The 21,201-nt window shown below is 39.4% G+C and overlaps 1 long non-coding RNA gene across 2 annotated transcripts in view; it reads left to right on the top strand.

The window, feature by feature from the left end:
* Positions 1–21,201, top strand: part of LOC110396771 — a 238,708-nt gene that overhangs the window by 78,923 nt on the left and 138,584 nt on the right. The window lies entirely within an intron of this gene.

Here is a 21,201-nt window from a genome sequence, read left to right on the forward strand (position 1 = left end):
CTCCTCAGAGCAGGGGAATAGAAGAGAATTTAACCCTTTTATACAGGAGAAGATGGAGGTGAATCTTTTGTTTGTAGAGATTTTTAAATCTGGAGTCTAAAACTCTCATTTTATCCCTGGTTTTGGAGGACATGTACTTAGGCAGCTGCACAGACACACTTCTTAGCAGGCATCTTTTCTGTATGGGAGGGTGCTGCCAGACCTTTGCTGCTCCTTAAGCACTCCCTGCCAACTAGTGTGGCTTGAAGAGAGTTCTTCGTAATGTCCAGTCCACCCAAGTTTCCATCTCTGCCGTTCTCAACCTCTTGCCTGCATCTCCTGCAGCAGATCTGAAGTCTGGGAGCTGGAGCTGGTCTCAGAGAAAATGCTGATGACTGCTCCCCACACTTGATAATACTGTGTTCCCAAAGTGTAGATGTGTGTACATGATGCATAAATACAGTTGTCTAAGCTTGGGCTGCAGATTATATTCTTGTTTTTCCACATTTTGCTGAAATCCTGCTGCTTCTCCTTTTCATCTCTTCTCTCTCAGGATGGAAAAGTCAAGGCTGCTGTCACTTGTTGTTGCTGCGCAAGTGAGGAAATGTTTCTGCCCTCTAGACCCCAAGGACAGCTTCACGTTTTTCTTTTTACTTTTCCTTTTTTTTTTTTTTCTGGAATTGGTGCTGGATTCTCTACTGGCAGAGAAGGTGCTTGCTGTTCTGTGCTGCTTACTTGAGGAATACCTTCTGAACAGGCACCAGATACTGAATGAGATCCTCAAAGAGCCAAGCGTATGAATCTTGGCAACTTGAGCTCAAGGGTTCCTCTGTGAGGAAAAAAAAAAAAAAAAGCTGCAAAATCTGTGAGTTTTGCCTTTTTTTTTTTTTCTCCAGTGTGTGGAACAGAAATGAGCTATATACAATAAGGTATGCCAGCTCTCCAGAAAAAAAGTATAAGAAAAAGTGGTCTTAAAGGTCAAAGAAGGTAACATGGATAAGTGTGAAGTGATCAACTTGCCTTCAGTCTGGAACAAAGTAATGAAAAAACTGAAATTTTCTTCTTTAATGAGGAACTAAATACTGTAATATGAATTTTGCAAGCTGACATGTAGAGTTGGGAGTGCGTGTGGAAGAAATTTCTATTTTAGAAGTAGGACTCACACGGAGGATAATGGAGGCCTGGTCTTGTCAGGCAATGACAGACATATAAAAATGAATTTGTGAAATTTGACTGTTATTGATAAGAGTGGGAGACACTGTAAGGCAATTGACTTATTATCACCTGGCAAATTGTGTGAGACCAGAGAAGTGCAGCTGTAAGTGACTTGTGCTCTGGTAAACTGATTGATTTCAAAATATGCCTCAAGGGAGGGCAATTACAGAGTAGGGACATTTCCAGCAAGGCTATGGAAATTCCAGTGCTCAGTCTAGTGCTTTCACTGATGATCTGGAAGGTACTGAACTGGAGAACCATCAGAACCTCGCACCAGTAGAGAGAGATTAAAGACTTTGCAAATGTTCCCAAGCCAGTATTCTGATACACCAATATTGTAAATAAGAGTAGAGGGGAAAGAAGCAGCTCTAAAATGTACTAAGCCTAGCTGGGGGGAAACGTGAAGACAATATTAATGGTTGAAAATTTAAGACCAGCAAATCTGAAATGGAAAATTGGTGTGTGCACAAAAAATGTTGGTAAGACTGACTGCAGGAATAAATTAACATGAGCAAACATAAGCAGTCTCTGTCTTCACAGAAAACTGAAATATATATTTTAATCTCAGTTTATGGTTCTCCTGTGTACCTGTTCAGACTGCGCTGTTGTTAGATGTAAAGGTGGCTAGTTTTCTGGTTTTAACATCTTTGTAACTATGAACTTAAAACTATAATACGTTCCCTGCAGTGGTTTCCTGCATTCAGTACATGCTACTCCACAGGAAGTGGAAGTGATTATACTTTGGGGTAAAATCCCAGAGATTTAAATAATACGACTGTATGGGAACTGCTGAGTCATGGCCTGAACCACTGATTGAGCACTTGGAGGAAATACCCAGTCAGCCCTGGGAGCACAGGTGAAGGCAATTCACCTGTGCGATCAGAAGGGGTGGAGCCAAGCTCTTTGGCCTCATTTAAGGGCTGACTGCCCCTGAGGAAGGCTCTCTTTCTAGAGATCCCTCCTTGGTGGGAGCCTTTTCCTGCAAGCCCGAAATCTTCTGATCTGGGTGAGCGCTGTATTTTCCTTCCACCTTTTTGTAATGCTATTTCCATTGCGTTAGTCCCTCTGATCGCTACGCTATCACGTTAGTCCTTCTGATCACTACAATGACAGTGTTGTGCAACAAACAGAAGTAATGCAGAACACTGAACTTTCTGACCAGTGCTCTGATTTCTGCTTTGATATATGCAGTTACAAGATTTGGTTTCACATTAGCAGTTCCCATTTTTTGGAGTCCAAGTTTCAAACTCCGAGAACTCTGCTGTGACTTTGAAGGGGGCTGAAGAATGGTTTTGCAGAAGCTTTCCACAGAAAGAAGTGGCATCCATGGGAGAATTTTTTCTTTCCTTTTTAACTTCTTTTGTCACTACAGACAAACCAGTCAGCTATAAAACAATGTAGTTTTAAGCACTGTGTAATTATAAAGATGCACCAAAAACTTATTGAATAGATCACAGAACACTTCCTTAGAATGAGGATTAAACGTATCTAACAATAAGTAGGTGCGGTGTTCTTTTCTCAAGAAACCTTTGTCTTTTGGAGAGATAGTGTAGTAAGTAGGACATATTTGGTTTGAAATAACTGGATCTCTTTTTCCATCTGTTCTGGGGGCATATTTGTATTTGAAAAATAGTAGGTTTACAGCATGGTATTGCTTGTAAAGTGCAGTAGTTGTTTCTGAATAGTTCCAAGTGGAAACAAATCAGTAAGGCCTCCCTTTAAGAAGCTGAGACAGTTTTCTGTCTCCACTCTTGTAAGATAGATTTGTTGGAGGTTTTTTTGTTTTGTTTTGATGTGCACAAAATACTTCACAGAAATTGGATGCTTCTTGAGATTCAAAAAATGTGAAATTTTAGGGTTGGTTGGTGACTTTTGGGTTTTCCGGTAAGTGTTCTCACAGCCTTGGGAAAAAAAAAAAGTACATAGGAACATATGCACTCACACGTCTCTCTCCCTGCCTTCATAAAGGCTTTGACAGAATTAAGTGAACCATAGTGAAAGTATACCATGGAAGCATCTGGTCTGTGGTTTCAGCTGAATGCCCTTCATTTCATTGTCTACTTGCTTGTGTGTGATGAATTTCGTGAACTGGCTCAGGTTGTTCACACTGCCTTGCAGGCAGAGGATGTTACCCTCAGCACAGCATTCAATGTCCTTCACAACAGATTGACTTCCCTGCAGAAACACAAGTGTCATTCAAGCAGAGATGATAAAACGGAAAGAACATTCTCATGGTTTTGTGAATTAAAAGAAATTGCCCCATTTCCAGTAAAAATGAACATTCCAAATAAAAATACGGCATAAAGAGGCCATCTTTTCTATTATGTTCTTGGATTATATGCAATTTGCAGGCAAATGAAAGGAAGCTGTCTGGAAATCTTTTTATAATCCTTTCAAGAATGAAAGTGAAACTAAATATCTGTTGACTGTCTGTTAACCTTCTATGCTGCATGCACACACTGCTGGCTCCAGCTTTTCATCCACAAGCATCCCCCAGTCCTTCTCTGCAGGGTTGCTCTCAGTGAGATCATCTCCCAGTCTGTACTCATATCTGAGATTGGCCCTACCCAAGTGCAACACCTTCCACTTGGCCTTGCTGGAATTCATTAGGTTCTCATGGGCCCACTTTTCAAACTTTCCCAGGTCCCTCTGCATGGCATTGCTTCCTTCTATTTTATCAGCTGCACCACTCAGCTTAGTGCCGTCAGCAAGTCTGCTGAGGATGTTCTCAATTCTACTGTCCATATAATTGATGAAGATGTTGAAGAGCACTGGTCCCAAGACAGACTCCTGGGGGACACCTCTTGTCACTGGCCTCCACCTGGATGTAAAGCCATTGACTACAGCCGTCTGGCTGCAACGATTAAACCAATTCTTTATCCACTGAGTAGTCCACACTTTAAATTCATATTTTCCAGTTCAGATCCAACATCGCATTTTTATCTCTATACAAAAACCTTGAAGAAGTTCTAACAGATTACATCAATCACTCTTCCTTTGTCCACTGGTACCCTTACTCCATCACTGAAGGCCACCAGACTGGCCAGGCACAATCTGCCCTTGGTGAAACCATGCTGACTGTCTCAGATCACCTCCTCAACTGCAGTATTCCAATTATGCAATTCATCCCACAGTTTTTCTTTGATATCAGTTAGGTCATAGCTTTCTTTTTGTACTCTGAGTTCTATCTTCTCTTACTTATTTCCCATGCTGTGTGCATTGGTGTAGAGGCACTTCAGCTGGGTTATTGGCTGTGCAGCCTTCTTGGATGAGCCCTCCCAGATTCCTCTGGAACAAATCTGAGGTTTTCCCCTGCTGTTTCCTAAAGTGACAGTTTTCCCTGTCTCTTCTCTTCCACTCAGAAGTATTCATCTTTCCTCCATCAAATCTGGTTTAAAGCTTTGCTAATCAGCCTGGATAGCTTGCCAGAACATTCTTGTCCCTTCTGTCAGTTGTGTCCCATCTGATGTCAACATGCCCAGTCTCTTTAAAGCACATCTAAGATCATAGTACCCAAAACCCTGATTGTGACACCATCCCTGCAGCCATTCAATCAGCTGGTCTGTTTTTCTTCTACCTGGGTCCTAATCTCCAACTGGATTGATCAAGAACAATGCTATGTGTGCTCCCAAACCTTTCAACATCTTCCCAAGGGACATGAAGTCTTTTTAATATTTTGTGATTTCCTAGTTGCAGCCTTCCATGACCTAGCTTGAACGATGCATGAGTAGATAGCTGTCCTCTGGCCTTATCATATCCAGTAGCCTCTTCTTGATGTCCGTAATGTGAGCCCCAGCAGGCAGCAAACCCTTCTAGAGAGATTATCTAGGCAACAAATGGATGCTGTAATGTCCCTCAGTGCAGAGTCCCCAGTTACTAAAACCCTTTGCCTTTTTCTAGTGGCAGTGGCTCTTGCTTGGTTCCGTGGTTGGACCATCTTAACTACTGACTCATCACTCGTCACTCGTGCACCCTGGGCTGCCAATATACATGTGAGGATGTTAGGTGCGGTGCTCCTAGCCCTTCCCCTGCAGTGTTACATGCACTCAGGAAGATGCAGGCTTCTGGCAGCTCTGGGTGGCTCTTTCCTCACCCTGGGGTCTTCCTGATTTCAGGACCCCGCTTGCACAACTGTGATCCCTTGCTCCACTGCAAAGCATGCATGCAGTGGTACTGGTTGCCTTGGATCAAACATGCTTCTCTGTGTGTGATCAGTTCCTCAATTCTAGTTAAAACTCTGTGAAAACCTTATTATTTTAAATGCATTTATGTTAGAGTCTTCTGTGAAGAAGCGGATCATGGGAAGAACAAATATGAGCCTAAAGTAAATGGAAGCTCTATTACAGCCCTGTAAGTAATGGGCTCAGTGATAGCCCTCCCTCTGAGGATATCTGGATTTTTCTCTCTTTTGCTATTTTTAGTTCCATCTGTAAAACAGTCTAGAAACAAATTGTTCACTATTAAGTCTGCATACTGAAAGCAGATAGTTCTTTCATTGTTATGGATGGAAAGATGCCTTCAGGATAAGGCTTAGAATGAGGCTTTTACTGCAGTCTTTATAACAGAAGTGTTATCAATCACTCCTTTTATAAAGCTCAAGAGATATTTTCATGGCTAAAATTTCTATTTTCATTATTCTGTTTCAGGTCTTAATGTGAGATACTTAACTATATCTTCAGTACTTAACTATTTGAATACACAAAGACTTTTGTCTTAAACTTTGGTTTCAGTTCTTGCAGTTCATTAGGCTCACTCTTTCTTCTGGAGTCCTCATATGAGATGAAGACTTACTCTAAGTAGGGGAAATAAGTCAGACGTATGTGCTGTGGTTCAGGTTTTGGGCTTTTTATTGTTTTTCCCTTTTCCCTCTTCCACTCTGTGGGAGATTCCAGTGGGGCTGCCTGAGTGTCAGCTGATGCACATTGTACGTCCTGGTAAGTGCTCTTCAGACTCTTAAGGCTTGAATGTCTTGTGAGAACTGGAAAATTGTACTAGCAAGTGGATTTGCCATCATAGTCACTAATCTCTATGTATTTAAGCAGCCACTACTCCTTTTAAGTGAAGCTTCAACATTGAAGTTTGTTGGTTTTTTTTTTATGGAAATGAACCCAGATGGCAGAGAAATGACTGATCTAGTTCTGCAAAAAATGTTATAGTGCTTTTGTAATCTTAAGTGTGACTAATAACACTTAGCTGAATAGGACCATTTATCTGCACAACCATCTGTAGCATTGTCTTGCACACACTGCAAGTCTTTAACATGGAAGCTGAATGCTTGGTTCAGAATGTGTACTCTTCCGAACAGCTCACATCACTAATTGGGTTACTTAGTTAAAAATATAAATGAGCACTGCATACCTAACCTGTGGAAGTAAAATTTACTTCTTCCTGATAGACTCAGTGAATTTCCTAAAGACTGATTTAAAATATGTATGTAGATAAAACTCCTACTGTTTATCTTTTAAAAGGTTTTTATTGCAAATGGTTATCTATCATAATTTTATACTTTGTGTACAAATGCTTTCATCTAAGACTTAAAGAAATATGAAACTGGTAATGACATGAACTAAAACTAAGTAACCTCAGAAGTAACTTATTTTTCTAAACTTAGGGGAAAAGAAAAAGTAACAAGCTTGAGCTTCCAGCTTCTCAGAAGGGAAGAAATGTTTAGCACTACCTGAGAAATAAGGCCTGTCTACATTAGAAGGATAATTCTCCCACTGTAGGCCCAGAAAGTTAGTGAAATTTTGTGACTGCAGAATTTTTACCACCAGCAAATATCTTTATTTTGTGGTCAGGTGTTTGAATAGTTGATAAATTAATCTATTAATTATATGTAATATTCATAATTGTCTGTATTTAATATATCTGAATGTAGAGGAAACAATAATAAAAGAAACTGATGAAAAGAATATCACTTCTAGTAAAGTCACCTGCAAGCTCCCTTGAATTAGTTGTTTCTGTCCAGTAATGTAGCCAGGGAACTGAAAAAAATTCATGCCACAACATTAATCATGGTTTATATTTCTAGCAATGTTCGTATTCTTATTATTCTTTTACCTCTATCTTTCTGAGGGCTATGAGGAATAAAATAAAATACATAGTTTATGCCATCTTCATTAGCATATTTACGGAGTCAGTGGTGTGGTTTTCATCTCGCTATTCTGCCCACTCTGTGTTCTGTACATCAGCACCTCAACTTTAAAATGACTACTACAGCCTTTTAAACCTTTGATAAAAGGAAACACAATTGCTGAAGAATGTCACTGTGATCTTTCCCCTTAGATGTCTTCAGGAAACAAGCTTAGGCTGCTTATATTGTGAGATGATTGTATATTTGTTGTAGCCTCAACTGAAATCTTTGCTGTTTATAACAGTTGTTTCAGATCATCCTTCCCCAAATATTCCACTGAAAAGAAAAATAAAAAAGTGTTCCATCTAGCATTTGTATCTTCAGGTTTTGCAATAACCTGAACTCTTATTTGCTACTGGATGCATTGAAAATAGTCTAACAGTCTCGTTCGCTGCCCTGGGAGACAAGTCTGTAGACTTGTGATAACAGGAGAAAGGATTAGGTATGGAGTCTCCCTGGCATACCGCTAGAATTCTGAGAAGTTGGCCCAACAGTAGTTTTTGTCGTCTTTTATATACATGCCATACCTGGTGCATTTCATAAGACCTAAAATTAACATAAAAGAAAATAGTATCTCCTGCAACTGAATGAGTGTGTTCCTCATTAGTATGTAAAGTTCACAGGCCACTATATCTGAGTACAGATGAAAAAAGAGATAAAGCATCACTGCAGAGCTGGATTGCTTGGAGGAGAATCCAGTGGAAATAAACAGCTAATTTGAGAAGAGATCAGCTAATAGAAAGTACTTTTATGCTGAAATTCTCTTAGTTCTTCTCTCAGGTGGGGAGACTTTCAACCGTGCTCTAATACTATCTGTAATGAATGGCTTCATCCTAGCACCAGTCATCTATGGTACTTTGGTGATAACAGCAGTGTCTGTGTGATATACGATCTTTATCAGCTGTGTGCCTTTTCTAACATTAAGCTGTGTTCTCAGAAGTCGTTTTGTGCTGTAATGTCATCACTATCATCAGCAGATCTGTATTTGTGAATGCACTGAAATTGGAGGGACCCTTATTTTTAGCATTTCCTATTTTTTTTCAATTTGCAGCTCACCTAGCTCATTTTCATTCAATAAATATTATGCTTTGTTTGGAAAAACGTCCTATTCCAAGTCTATTACTCACTGTTTCCAATGCTGTGGACCATCAGGCAACAAAATCTCATTCTGCAGTGGTAGAATATGGTCTTGTAAAAAGTTCTCTGAGCTTCACATACTGTTGTAGTTCCTAGGTGAAGCCAAAAATGCATGTTTTTACTGTCCAGATCTTTAGGATTCTGATGAGTTCTCTCTCTAGGACTGATTCCCTACATGATTTCTCTTTTGTAAGGAACTCTTACTCCTGCATGTTGCTTTGTTTTCTGTATATGTATATTTCTGTATATGTATATATATATATATACACCACTGTACTTTGCTAACAATTGTTTCAGCAGCTAGGATTCTAGATTAACATGGTGTGTTGTTAATTTTTTTGCCCAAAATGTCATTATTGACCAAGAAATGACACTTTAATGCAGACGCAGTGCAGTTGAAATGCAAACCAGTAAGAAACACAGCACTTGGCCAAACTTATAACAGCACTGGATCAATCATTCTATATTTCCTCATAAATGTACTATCATTAACCAAACAACATTGAGAGAACCATAGAATTCTAGCATAAAAGTGCACCCTTGGTGGCTATTCCTTTATTTATACATTTAATAAACAATATTTTAGAACTCTCAAGCTTATACATTAAATGTTCTATTTTCAGTATGCTATTAAAGTGATAAAATTACATTTTCATTATGAAATAAAACAAGGGCTTTTAAAATTAGGATTGGCTGGAATTAGTGTGTGATAAAGTATTATTTAGCATTGGGGGATTGCAATAGCTTTCATAATCAGTTCATTTACTGATTGTGTGGAACAGTTGCTATGAAAAATAGCTCTTCGTTTTTGGAAGAGGCATGATTTCTTCTTAAAACAACTAATCTTTGGAAGAAGATGGATAATTGACTTGAACGATTCTTTACTGGATGTCTTATTTGTATTCGCTAGAAACTGAAAATCATACATCCAAACTCAGCTCTTCCTCAATAAAAGTGTTGGGGTTTTTTTGTTGTTGTTGTTTTGACAGTAGTCAGAATTTAATAGGATTTTAACAGTCAGAATATTTAATAGGAAATCTTGTCTGAAAGATGAGATGAAACTTATTTCATGAAGTTATATACTTTTGTCTATGTTATCAATGCATTTTGTTAAAGTTACTTGTTTCTTTTCCATATTGCAGAGTAAGATCTTTTTGTTTCACTACAGTTGCAGCCACAACGTGAAAACTCCTAAAATGTTGCTGCTTATCACATCACTTAGCATCACTTCTAGTATGACAGAAGAATATGGCCCCTGAAGGCCCTTCTCATAGTTCGTTAACGCACACTAAAAACCTTGAAAAATATTAATGAGAATTGATTTATTCAATAAAAAGAATGATAAAGATTCAATGTGAACCATCAGATAAATGCCTTGAACAACCAGCAGTATCAAAGATGAATCTGTGCAAAGTATCACCTTTGAACACTAGTGTTAAGTAGGAAAGTTTTGAGCTAGCCATGCGCTTCATCCCAGATGAAAGCCAGTGCTTTGAATCAGACTGAAAGAAACACGCAGATTAGCAAAGAGAAGGAGCAAAATACTTCCAGATTGAAAAATCCTGGCTTTAGGTTCTTTCTGCCTCTTTCCAGATTGACTGATTGATCAATTGATTGATTTATGGCATGTGTTAGAATTGTAGATTTCTTTGTATTAAAGATCTTCAGTTTTCTGCAGTGGTAGATGAGGTCTTGCACCTTGTTCTTGTGGAGCCCTCAGGAAACAATCTATGGGCTGACTGCCTATAGGAGGCTCCTCACCTAATAGCTTCTCTGGTCCATTGTGTAAAAGAGAAGAGATGGCTGTAACAAAAAGATTTAAGATGGCTGTTTTATTTTTTCACTTTTTTTTTGCTGTAGTTCTTAAATCATCTGACCTCACACATTGTTCCACCAGCAGTACTGGCTCTTGACTCTTAAAAGCCTTCAACAGAGATGTTCTGTGACTCAATGTCATTAAACGTTTAATCCATTGTCAAATTAATGCCTTTTCTTTCACCCCTTCTATTTGGAGTATCTGGAATTACTTATTGTCTCGCTTCTCACTGAGATGTTACTTTCTCATGAGGTGGAGGGAGAAGGACTTAGGAGGATTGGCTGTACTACTCCTGGTGAAGCCATTCACCTTTCACTTCACTGAACATCTTGCTGAAGACCAAAAGCCCTTCCAGCCCTTTCTCCTTTAGACTGGACAGCTCTAGTTCTTGTGGAATTTCTTCAGAGGGCAGACTTTGCATCTTAATGATGTTTTTTTCTGCTCTCATGTGAAGTATCTAGAGCAGATTGATAACCCTGTTGAAATGTGATACTCAAACACAGGAGAAATCTTTTTAGCACTGAATGCAGGAAAAAAAGTACGGCTTTCTGTTTTTTAGGTTATATTTCTGCTTGCAAGTTCAGCTGGATGCATTCTTTTTTTTTAGAAACAAAATGAGTGTTGTTCAGTTCAGCTTGTGGCATTCTGTAATCCTCAGATCCTTTTCTACTGATGCAGTCAGCCAATCATTCTCCATTCCATATACTCTTTTGAGTAATACTTGTTTTGGCTGATCTGCGTCCTTTGTTTCCAGATCACTTTATCCTCATTGGCCAGATTATCTTGAGCTCTAATGCTGGCTTTTGCAGCTTCTCCCCTTTTGATGTTATTTGTTAAACTAAATTCTGGAAGAGATTTAAAGAAGATAGCACTTGGTTCCGAGCATGCTTCACAAAGATGCAAGGTGCTATCATTATAATTTGCTTCAAATATTTGCAATAGAGCATAGAAACCCAAATACAGTTACTCAAAAGTTCAAGTAAATATATTTTAGTGCTCCAGATGGGGTCTCATGAGTGCAGAGTAGAGGGACAGAATCACCTCCCTCAACCTGCTGGTCACGCTTCTCTTGAATAAAAGGACTTGCATATAGATCTTGATTTTTCTAAACCATGATACTTTCATTATAATAGAACAACTCTATTTGTAAATTCTATTTGTAAGTTACAAATAGAATTTGTAATTCTAATTTGTAAATTAGGTGAGAAAGCCAGAGCTGAACTGTACACATTTACTGTTTCTTTGCTTAATAAGGTCTGTAAAATAAGGCTGAAAACTGAAGTGCTAAATTGGTAGTAAAATATCATTCTTTTGGGGTACAATGTTATGTATGTCAGACAGATGAAGAAAGAGTTATTTAAAACAACATGAATACTCAGAGAGAGTAGAAATATTATATGAATTCCAGATGCTCTAATGGCCTTTTAGATGCCCAAAGAATGACATCTTGGCTGGCATGTCCAGGGCTTCACTCTTAGGGTTGTTTTGCACAGCTACTGAAGTATTTGAGGCACAAGCATAACATCTAAATCATCTTATTTATTTAAATATTTATTTCAGATTTAGGATGGCAGGGGAATGGCAGAATTTGAAAGAATATATTTGCAGAGCTCTGGAACATGTCCACACATCTTAATTTGTTTCTTTCTTTATTTTTGCGTGATATTAACATTATTACTCATTGCAGCTATCTCTTGTCTCTTTATGTGGGCAATGGATAGGCCAGTGTAGCACTAAATAAATCTCTGAAAATCATGGTAGGCAAGAGACAAAAGTGCTGGCTTTGAGTAGGGCGTGTACCTTGCCTCATTGTAACTGTCACTACTGTGAAGAAAAATAGGATGGTATTTCCTCTGCACCACTGACTAAGTTTAAGAAATATGTGAGTTTAAGAAAGTTTTAAAACTTCTTCCCTTCTCTACCTTTCCTTACTTCACCAATGCACTCTGACACAAGTACCTTCTATTTCTTTATATTTGAGTTCACCTTAGACTGTTAAAGCAAATAAAGCAAACCTCAGTTTTAATAGACCTATCCTTAATTCTACCACATAATGTAGACTAATAGTACTTTAAAATAGTCACTCGGAATTTTAATTAGCTTAAAAACCCATTAAGCAAAAAAAACAAAAAACAAAAAAAGTGCTGAACTACTTCCTTAGAAACTCCATTTCTACTGTAAGCATATAAAAATATTCACCAGAAGAATTTTGTGTTTAAAACTAAGATATTGGCTGGACAAATACAATTTCTGAAGAAATTCTAAAGAAATTCTAAAGAGTGCTGATTTAAAAACAAAAAAACCCAATACTTTCCAATATTAACTAGACCAGTCACTTTCTTCAGAAGGAAAACATATGGACTTGACAATCTCAAAATGGACAACATACCCCCTTAAAATACATCCATGTTGTGAAGTCACTCGTTGCTGCTATAAACTATTATCACACAGAGTGTTCTGCCTGTGATCTGGAATATAGCTGGAGCCAGAATTAGCAGGATTTCACTTATTAGATGAGATTAATGACCAAAACCCTCCCTCTGACAATGGCTGCCCCTTGCTGCTGCTTCCTTTCTTCATTCGCTTGAGAACATAGTGGTCTGTTTCTATTCTTCAGCTTTGTCTCATTGAGTCTTGAGAGCTCAGGCTTCTTATAGATCCCATAGAGGTCACTGGGAGCTTTGCCACTGGCTTAGTGAGGCTTGTGTTTTACCTTGACAGATCTTCTTTGCAGATGGAAGTAGAGTGGCCTGCATCTGCAGCATTTGATAGGCTGATAACTCACTGAGGCTCTTCCTGGCTTAAGACTTTAACAGCTGACACAGATCAATTGCTGGACTATTTGTTTTAGTAAATTGCCCTTCTGTCTTTCATGTCATCCAATATCACAGAGAAATGCCACTTTATAATAAACTGACAGAAGACTGTGAAGCCTTTCATGGAGATGCGTGTGAATGTGGTCTCTTTGGTTTTCCACAGTAATTTTAAACTATTGTGGGGAGAGCACAAATAGGTGCCAGAAAGGTGGTAGTGGGAAAAATGGCCATCATGAATCTAGAGATAGCTTTGTTCTGTTGTCTCAGTGCTTAGAGAAAACAGCACTTTATTGCCATATTAACAGTCATTACCTAGAGAAAATCCTTATTCCTGGCATGCCTGGACAATGGCCTAGCCAATTCTTTTTATACTTAATCACAAGGAATTGCATATTACACATATAACAATCCCTCCTGTTTATTGTTTTTTCTTTATTGTCTTGAGTAAATAATACTTTTCTAAGACCAAAAAAAAAAGTACCTTTTCATCTAGTCAAAGAATATGTTAGATTTTGGATTCTTAGATTTCTGTCTCTTCATTGCATCCTTTTCTTAGCAGTAAAATTGAGAGTAGAGAAATGGAAACTCAAAACCTCAAGGCCACTAACACATTTTGCTAATTAAAAACACAAAAGGAACCTTTGAAATCTATAAAACTTTTTTTCTTTTCTTAGAAATTATCTTAGACAATGGAGATGTTTTGCTACTCTAACTGACAGAACAAAGTCTAACTTCCTAAATCCACCTGCAATGCTGGCTAAAGATGTTCCTGTTGCCCCTGTTCATTTCTACTTTCATATCATGCCATGCTGATCTATTGGCCTGATCTGTCAGCACTGTTTTTTGTCCCTACGCTGCCGAAAGAACAGTGGAGATAGGCTTTAGCTGGATTATCTCTGTGCTCTGCTTCAGGCCAACCCACATGGTGGCAACAGGATGAAAAGATGAAGCAGTGAAGGCAGGGGAGACCAGGGGCAAGCATGTCACTGTCTCTGGAGAAGTGCATGAGGAACGACAGACATTGTCAGAAGTGACAGTAGAGGCATAAAGGAGTTGCTGTTTCCTATTACCTACATATGTGAAAAGTGCCCAGCTCCTCTCCACAGCTGCTGTTGGATGACCTGATTTTGGGCCACAGTATCAGCTAGCCAGCAGTATTGAGAGCTGAGGAAGAAATGACTGAAAAGAGCTGCCTCTCTTTCTTTAACTCTGCTCTTTACTAGTGCTGTTTTAGAAACTCCTTTGACCTACTGTGATACTGAATTGTAATATTTTTATGGTTTCTTTGCTTTTGACATTCTGTGAGCATTTCTCTTGTTACAGAGTGACAGGAGGGCTTTATGGCAAGATAGGGGCTTCTTCCAGTCTAGATCTGAGTTACTATCAAAGGCTGAGAAATGCAGATACGTGAAAGAAAGATCAGTGTTTTACTGAGTGTGACATGAAAGAATGGGAGTCTGGCAAAAGTGCTTTCAAACTCAAGTTTCTCAGAAACATGAATCAAATTTTGTAATATTTTTCATAAAGATTTTAATGTTAAATCTGTATTTCACTCTAAATACAGTTTTCATGGTGAAGGTGGAGAACATGCCTTGTTCTCCCAAATGAAGCCTGGGGTTCTCACATAATTCTCAGATCCAGCACGTGAAACTTCAAGGAAAATGCCTGCAGTTTGGACACAAGACCTTCCCCTGGAGGACAGGCAGTTGAAAGGGTGATGCAGGGAGGTAGCTGTGATAGCTACTGCATGCTGGGAAGTCATTGTGAGCTGAGAGAGAGACCTGCCTAAAAGGAATATATTCTTAGGGTTGCAGTTTCAGTTTAAAAGGCAAGAATTTGAAGTGGCAGACATATCATGTTCATGTTCCTGACAGGTAGTACTTCCCAACTGCACAAGGATTGTGAAGATGCTAGAAGAAAGAAAGGGCTGTGAATCCTGATTTGTCAAATACTTGGAACTGGTGATACTCTTATTAGGGACTGCCTCCAAATCTGTGGATAAAATGCTGGGAGCCCAAGGGTCTATTTGAAAATTGGAGACTGGCTCTTCAACATGTCTCTTGCTTCAGAAATGGACTACAATAGTGTGCTTCAGTGTTTGTGGACTAGGTTTAATGAGGATGGAGAGGCCCAGGGCAATCTACCATTGGAAATTTGGTTAGTTTGGAGGGTTTTTCAAATTCTTTGTTGTTTGTTATGTGGTGTTTGGTTGGTTGGTTTTGCCTAAATGAGATGACAAATACTGGGTTTTGGGCTATATTTTTGCCTGGCAATCAAGGAACAAAAAATTCTGGATGCCTCTCAGCTTTGTTCTCAGAGGGACCAATTTCAACTTAAACTGTCTTTGGTGGGTTATTCAGTGCAAAGTGGGTTGAGCTGGAGATGTGCATGAAAGGAAGAATTGGCTGCTATATGATACAGTTGGTGGTTTCCTAATGTTTCTTAATGAATAGTAGAATAAGACTGAGCCTTAAAATAGAATTTGGGGGAGGGAGGAGAGAATAAAGTTCCCTAAAGCATAATTAACTAGAGAGTCACTTCTCTATACTCATTTATATTAATCTTCAAAAGTGAAACTAAAAGTGGATGAAAAAATATAAAAAGACTAGGGTGAAGACATTTTCCCTACTTCCTTAACACTTACAAATTAAGTCTTGCTTAAAAAATAGGAAAAGAAAAGGTTGACTTCAAGTAAGGGCCTTCAGGGCAACAATATAAAATTATATGGATATTTAACTGCACTGTACCATGGTGCTATAATTAAGACAAAGTACCTTACAATTATTCTACCAACTGGGTTAATAGATACAGTGACTGTGCATTCCAAATTAATATATATTAATTCTAAAGAAGATTTATAGAAGGCTGAAATGCCATATAAGTTGATTAACAATTTAAGTTTGAAAGATGAGTAACATGGAGAACCCACTAAATGCTACCTCACATTATAAATAGACAATTTGTTTTTTGCTTATCTATTTCTGTGAAGGCAGTTAGAAATATTTGTCATCAAAGAGCTTTTACCAAAGCAATAATATGCTTGCAGCACCCTGAGATGTCTGTCTGTTATGTACAAATTTCTGAAATGAGGACACTGAGACAGTGAGATACGGTAGTGCTTGCTATGAAATGAGAATTTTATTGTAAGTAAAAATATGTGGGGGCTGCTCTGAAAGTAATGCCTCCTATGTCATTTTGTTGGCCCACAGTATCAGAGGCTGATACTGGTAGTATGACAGGAGAAGCTGAACCTTCCCACCAATATTCCATTACATTCTGTTGCCATGTTATAGATGGCAGCAGAGGGGCAGTCTGACATGGAAGTGCGTATGAAGGAAAGGTGTGTAATTGCATTTCTTCATGTGAAAAAAATGGCACTCATTGACATTCATCAACACTTGCTGAATGTTTATGAAGACCAAACATTGGATGTGAGCACAGTGGGGTGATGGGTGGTGCATTTCAGCAATGATGCTGTCATAGCAGCTGTGAAATGATGAGTCTCCTCCACTGGTGCAGATGTTTACAAGCGCAGTATGCAGGCTCTAATTCATTGCTGGTGAAAATGCATAGCTAATGGTGGTGACTATGTTGAAAAATAGTGTTTTGTAGCTGAGAATTTGCTCTACCAAACAGTGTTATTGTGTTCTTTGTATCTGTTGCAGTTTCCATGGAAATAAATAGGAGGCATTACTTCTGAGGCAACCTATGTACATGCATATATGCAAGAAACTAACAAACAGAAAGGAAAAACAACATTAGGTTTCATGGTGAGCCACACACCTTCCTTGCAGTGTGATTCTGAGTTTGAGCGGTGATGCCACGGGTTGTGAGTATCCCATTGAGCCAGATCTCTCTACTCTGGGATGTCTCTGATCCTGTGGGTTATCCTGGAGCCCTTTTAAAGGTGGGATCCCCTTCCCAATTCTTCAGTCCTGCTTCAGCTACTTTGGGGCCAGGACTTCAGCCACTGTGCCTACTACTAGCAAGTCATGAGACCAGTCAAACCAATTCTGACAAAGCTAACTGGGGTCACTTAGATTGTTACCCTTCTACCACTTCATCTGCAGATGAAGCAGCAGAGTCAGTGGAAGGAATGTGTTTGCCTGTTTTGAAAGCTTAAATGCAATGCTTCCTTTTCTCTCCCTGTTCAGTAAATTGCTCTTGCAGCTGTGAAACTGTTAAATTCTGCCCCAGGGGGACTGTGATCTTGCTATGGAAATGAATTCAGAACTGTGACATTTTGCTGGCAGTGACAGGTGGTGCCTATGAGAGCCTGACTGACTGTCATCAGTTTGCCTGATGGATTGACTCTCATCACTGCTGAGCCAAAATTCATTGATTTTGTTCTTTCTCCTCCTCAGAATGACCTCCAGAGGGAGACTGTGCTGATTCTTCAATTTTTTACCCTACTTTTCAACTCATACCTGATCTCTTCTATTTCCTTTTCTAAAAAACAAAAAAAACAAAAAACAAACAAAAAAAGCACCTGCCATTTCAATCAGTTCCCTTAATCTCTGTTAATTATAGATCCAAGATAAGGCAGGTAAGTCAATGGGCTGAACAGAAGAGTGAAATGTACAACCAGCAGAGCTTCAAGAGAAGTCAAAGGCTGCTGTGGCTTCCTTTGCTGAGAACTGATAAGTTGTCAGGACTATTGTGCTGCTGTCCCCCTAAAAAAAGCTTCGTCAAGAAGATGGGGAGCAAACAGAGTAGAGGTAAAAACCATTAGAGTAAATTCAAGATCAGGTCAACTCAAATGCAATGTGCTGCTAGATGGATGTTACTTTCACTGAAAATAAAAGTAAAATCAAAGATTGCTCAGTTTAGAAAGAGAACAGTGCCAAAAGGATGGCTTGGAATCTTTGGCTTGGGGGATCACTGTGTGGTGATGATGAAAGAGGCCTTCACGACTAGATATTGCAGAGCAGTTTGAGGGCAGTTCCAAGTATAACAATGTGTTAGCTAGGACAGTTTTGAACTGGCAGCTGTGATAACCTGGCAGACTTTTACCAACAGCAAAGTAAGGCATGTATCTGAGGGCAGGGGTGTTGCTGGGGTAGGAGCAGATGCAGTGGGAACTGCACCTCCTTCTAATTTTTTTTTCTAATAGTATATTCGCTTTTATGGTAGAGTCCACATCTTGTGCAGGAACAAACTGGTGCTTCTAAGAACGGAACAATGTAAACTGAGGATTGAAAAAGAAGTATGAGTTTTCTTTTTCTGGTTCTTTTAAAGCCACTCAAATTCATGCAAGTTGTCACTTAGTTTTTGCCATCTGTCAAACAAAAGGAATGATACTTGCCAAATCAAAGCTTTAGGTCCCGCGTCTGATGGGGATCTGAAGGTTGACAACATGCAACTATTATAGCTGTTGTAACTATTCAACAAATAAATTTTAACATTTTTAAAACACAAAATACAAAGTGCTGTGTGTAAGACCCCTACCCCCAACCAGGAAAGTCACTGTTCTTTCACCCTGGGATTTTTTTGATTAGCTTCTCCCCAGAAGAGCAGAGTAAGGAGGAAGGCTTTGGGTGGGAGAACCTACTACATGGACAGACTTGGCAGGAGAAGGACAGTATGAGGAGGAAGGGATACATAAGATGCAGGAAAGGGAATCTCATTCTCCATAAATAGCTGGCCACAAGTCCTTGGTTCTGGTTAATAAGAACTTGTGGATCCCATCATTGAGCATGGGGGAACAGAATCTGGGTGTGAAGTGCACTACTGAGGAGGAAGTGTGGGCAGGGATCTTAGGGGTGCTATTGCAAGGGAGGAGGGTGCAAACCCACCCTCTGCCATGGAGGGAAAGGACTAGCTGAATGTTTCAGGAGGAGCCCAGAGGAGAGGGACAGGGAGGCTGAGAGTATCCCTTCAGTGCAGCATAGAAATGCTGAAGATGGGCATGAATGGACATGAGGAATCCTAAGGAGGCTTGGGACAGGGGAGGAAGTGATGTTGTGGAGGTGTGATCCCCAAGGCCCCTCTGCCTCAGCTGCTTGAAAGCTGAGATGCTAAAATCACATAAGCATGACTGTTCTTGTAAGCCTGCCAATTTGGTGTTGCACAGCAAAAAAGTGTAGGATGAGCCATCTGCAGTTATGAGTGCTTTTCCTCACTGAACGTCCACTGTCTGGTCACTTCTGTCACTGCACATGTACATTCAATTGATTCTTCTGAGTCCAGAGGTTTACCTGGACCAGGTCCAGGTAAAGCGTAGTTCATTTTCCTACTGCTAGTACACAGCTCTGACACTGGGATAGGGCAGGGTTGGGAGCCAGCCTGGTGTAAGCAACAACTTCATCACTGCACACATGATAAATAAATAAGAGGCTGAGCCCTTTCATTACTCTCCCTGAAGACTGAATGCTTACTACAATGCAGAAACAGATTCTTAATGAGCAGAGTGTAGTTAGCTGCCTCTTCCACATCCACTCCCTATTTCAAGGGCAGTCTACCATGCTACTCCGTAAAATGCATTGGTTGTCTCAGCTTTACCTTCACTGGAAAACTATAAACACCATATTGAAAATCTTATGTTCAGTTCAGTACAGTCTGAAATGATTAGCAATATCTGCTTCACAGAGGCCCAAGACTAAGCTAGCATGAACTCTGCATTACCATGTGCTCAAAGAAACTGCGCGCATCATGGGGAGAGTCATTTGAAGGAACCCAAATTGTGTAGTGGACCTTGATTGCATTGCAGCTGATTTCATAATGTATGTGCTGTGTAGATAAGGGACACAACTTTTTTGGTTTTGGGATTTCATCAGATTTCTTGAGCAGCCTGTCTCCTTCCAACTCACATGTAAAAAGTCCCTCTGACAGCAAAGTTGGAGAAACTGGAAAAGTATATTAGTTTTTTTTTGCATTAGAGATGGTGAAAGACTAGTTAGTTATTTATAATTTATGGTACTTTGGAAAGGGAAAGAGAGAGAAACCTAACTTCTAATTAGAAACTTTCCAAGGTGAGAAGTAGTTGTCTACTGGAAGGAAGAAGAAAAAATGTAACATTTTAAAATGGGGAATTGCTAGCAAGCAAACTATTTTCTGGTCTGTGAGAAAAAGCAAAATAAAAACCCAACTAACAAACATTTATGGCATTTCATTATAATGGTATCCAATGGATTATGTGCTTGGGTCATCTGTAACTCATGCTGTTTTCTTCTCCCCTACAAAGATGGTTAACAAGTGATATGTATCTGTATATGTGTGGTTGTGGGAAAGTTCAACGGAGGCTTCCTGCTTGGACTCTTGGGGAATGAAAAGGTGAGTGTCCTACCCCAACACACATGGGAGGAATACAGGAGGTGCTGGCACCTTCCCTGTGGAAGAGGAGAGAAGCCCAGCTGCCTTGGGCCTTGGCCATGGGAGTGGTGATGTGGTGTGGATGGCATGGGGGTGGCTATGCAACCAGAGCGGAAATTTAAGACAAAGTGTTGTAACACAGATGAGGGTGTTTTGTTTTAAGTGAAGGTGGAAACAAAATAAAATTAAATTAAAATGCTGGACCTAGATGCGTGCGAACATGCCCTTGAAAGTGGGAGCAGATGAAGAGGGAATGCTGCTTACGGAACCCTGCTGTACTGTGTTTGATTTGAAAATATAATAGTCTAGCAGGTTCAGTGAGTGATTCTGGTCTTTAAAGCAGAGCACCTACCTTGTGTTTATCTTGAATGCACAGGTCAGCTGAGAATGAATGACCACAGCATGCCATAAAGCAGCATGAGCAAGCTGGCTTAGTAGTATGTGCTGAATTTCCTAAGCAAGTGGAGTAGAAAGTGTTAGAGCTATATGAGAACTGACCTGGAAATACATTAAATCCAGTAGCTGGAGATGAGAAGGAAAATGAGAGAAACTTAATACCTCACTGGGGAGAAAAAAAAAAACAACCAAAAAACAGATCCACTCTAATTATCCAAGCTGCTTAGGTGGAAAACATATTCCTAGTGGAAATGAGAGTTAGGTTTCTAAAGCTGCATAGCTGACACTGCTCAGGAAGAGAAAAAAAAAAGTAAAAACAAGACGCAAAAACAACAAAACAAATACAAGAAAAAAAAAAAAGACATGAAAAAAGAATAGGCAATAACCTGCAAGTTAAG

This window comes from Numida meleagris, chromosome 3 (genome assembly GCF_002078875.1).
Source record: "Numida meleagris isolate 19003 breed g44 Domestic line chromosome 3, NumMel1.0, whole genome shotgun sequence".
NCBI classification, from domain to species: domain Eukaryota; kingdom Metazoa; phylum Chordata; class Aves; order Galliformes; family Numididae; genus Numida; species Numida meleagris.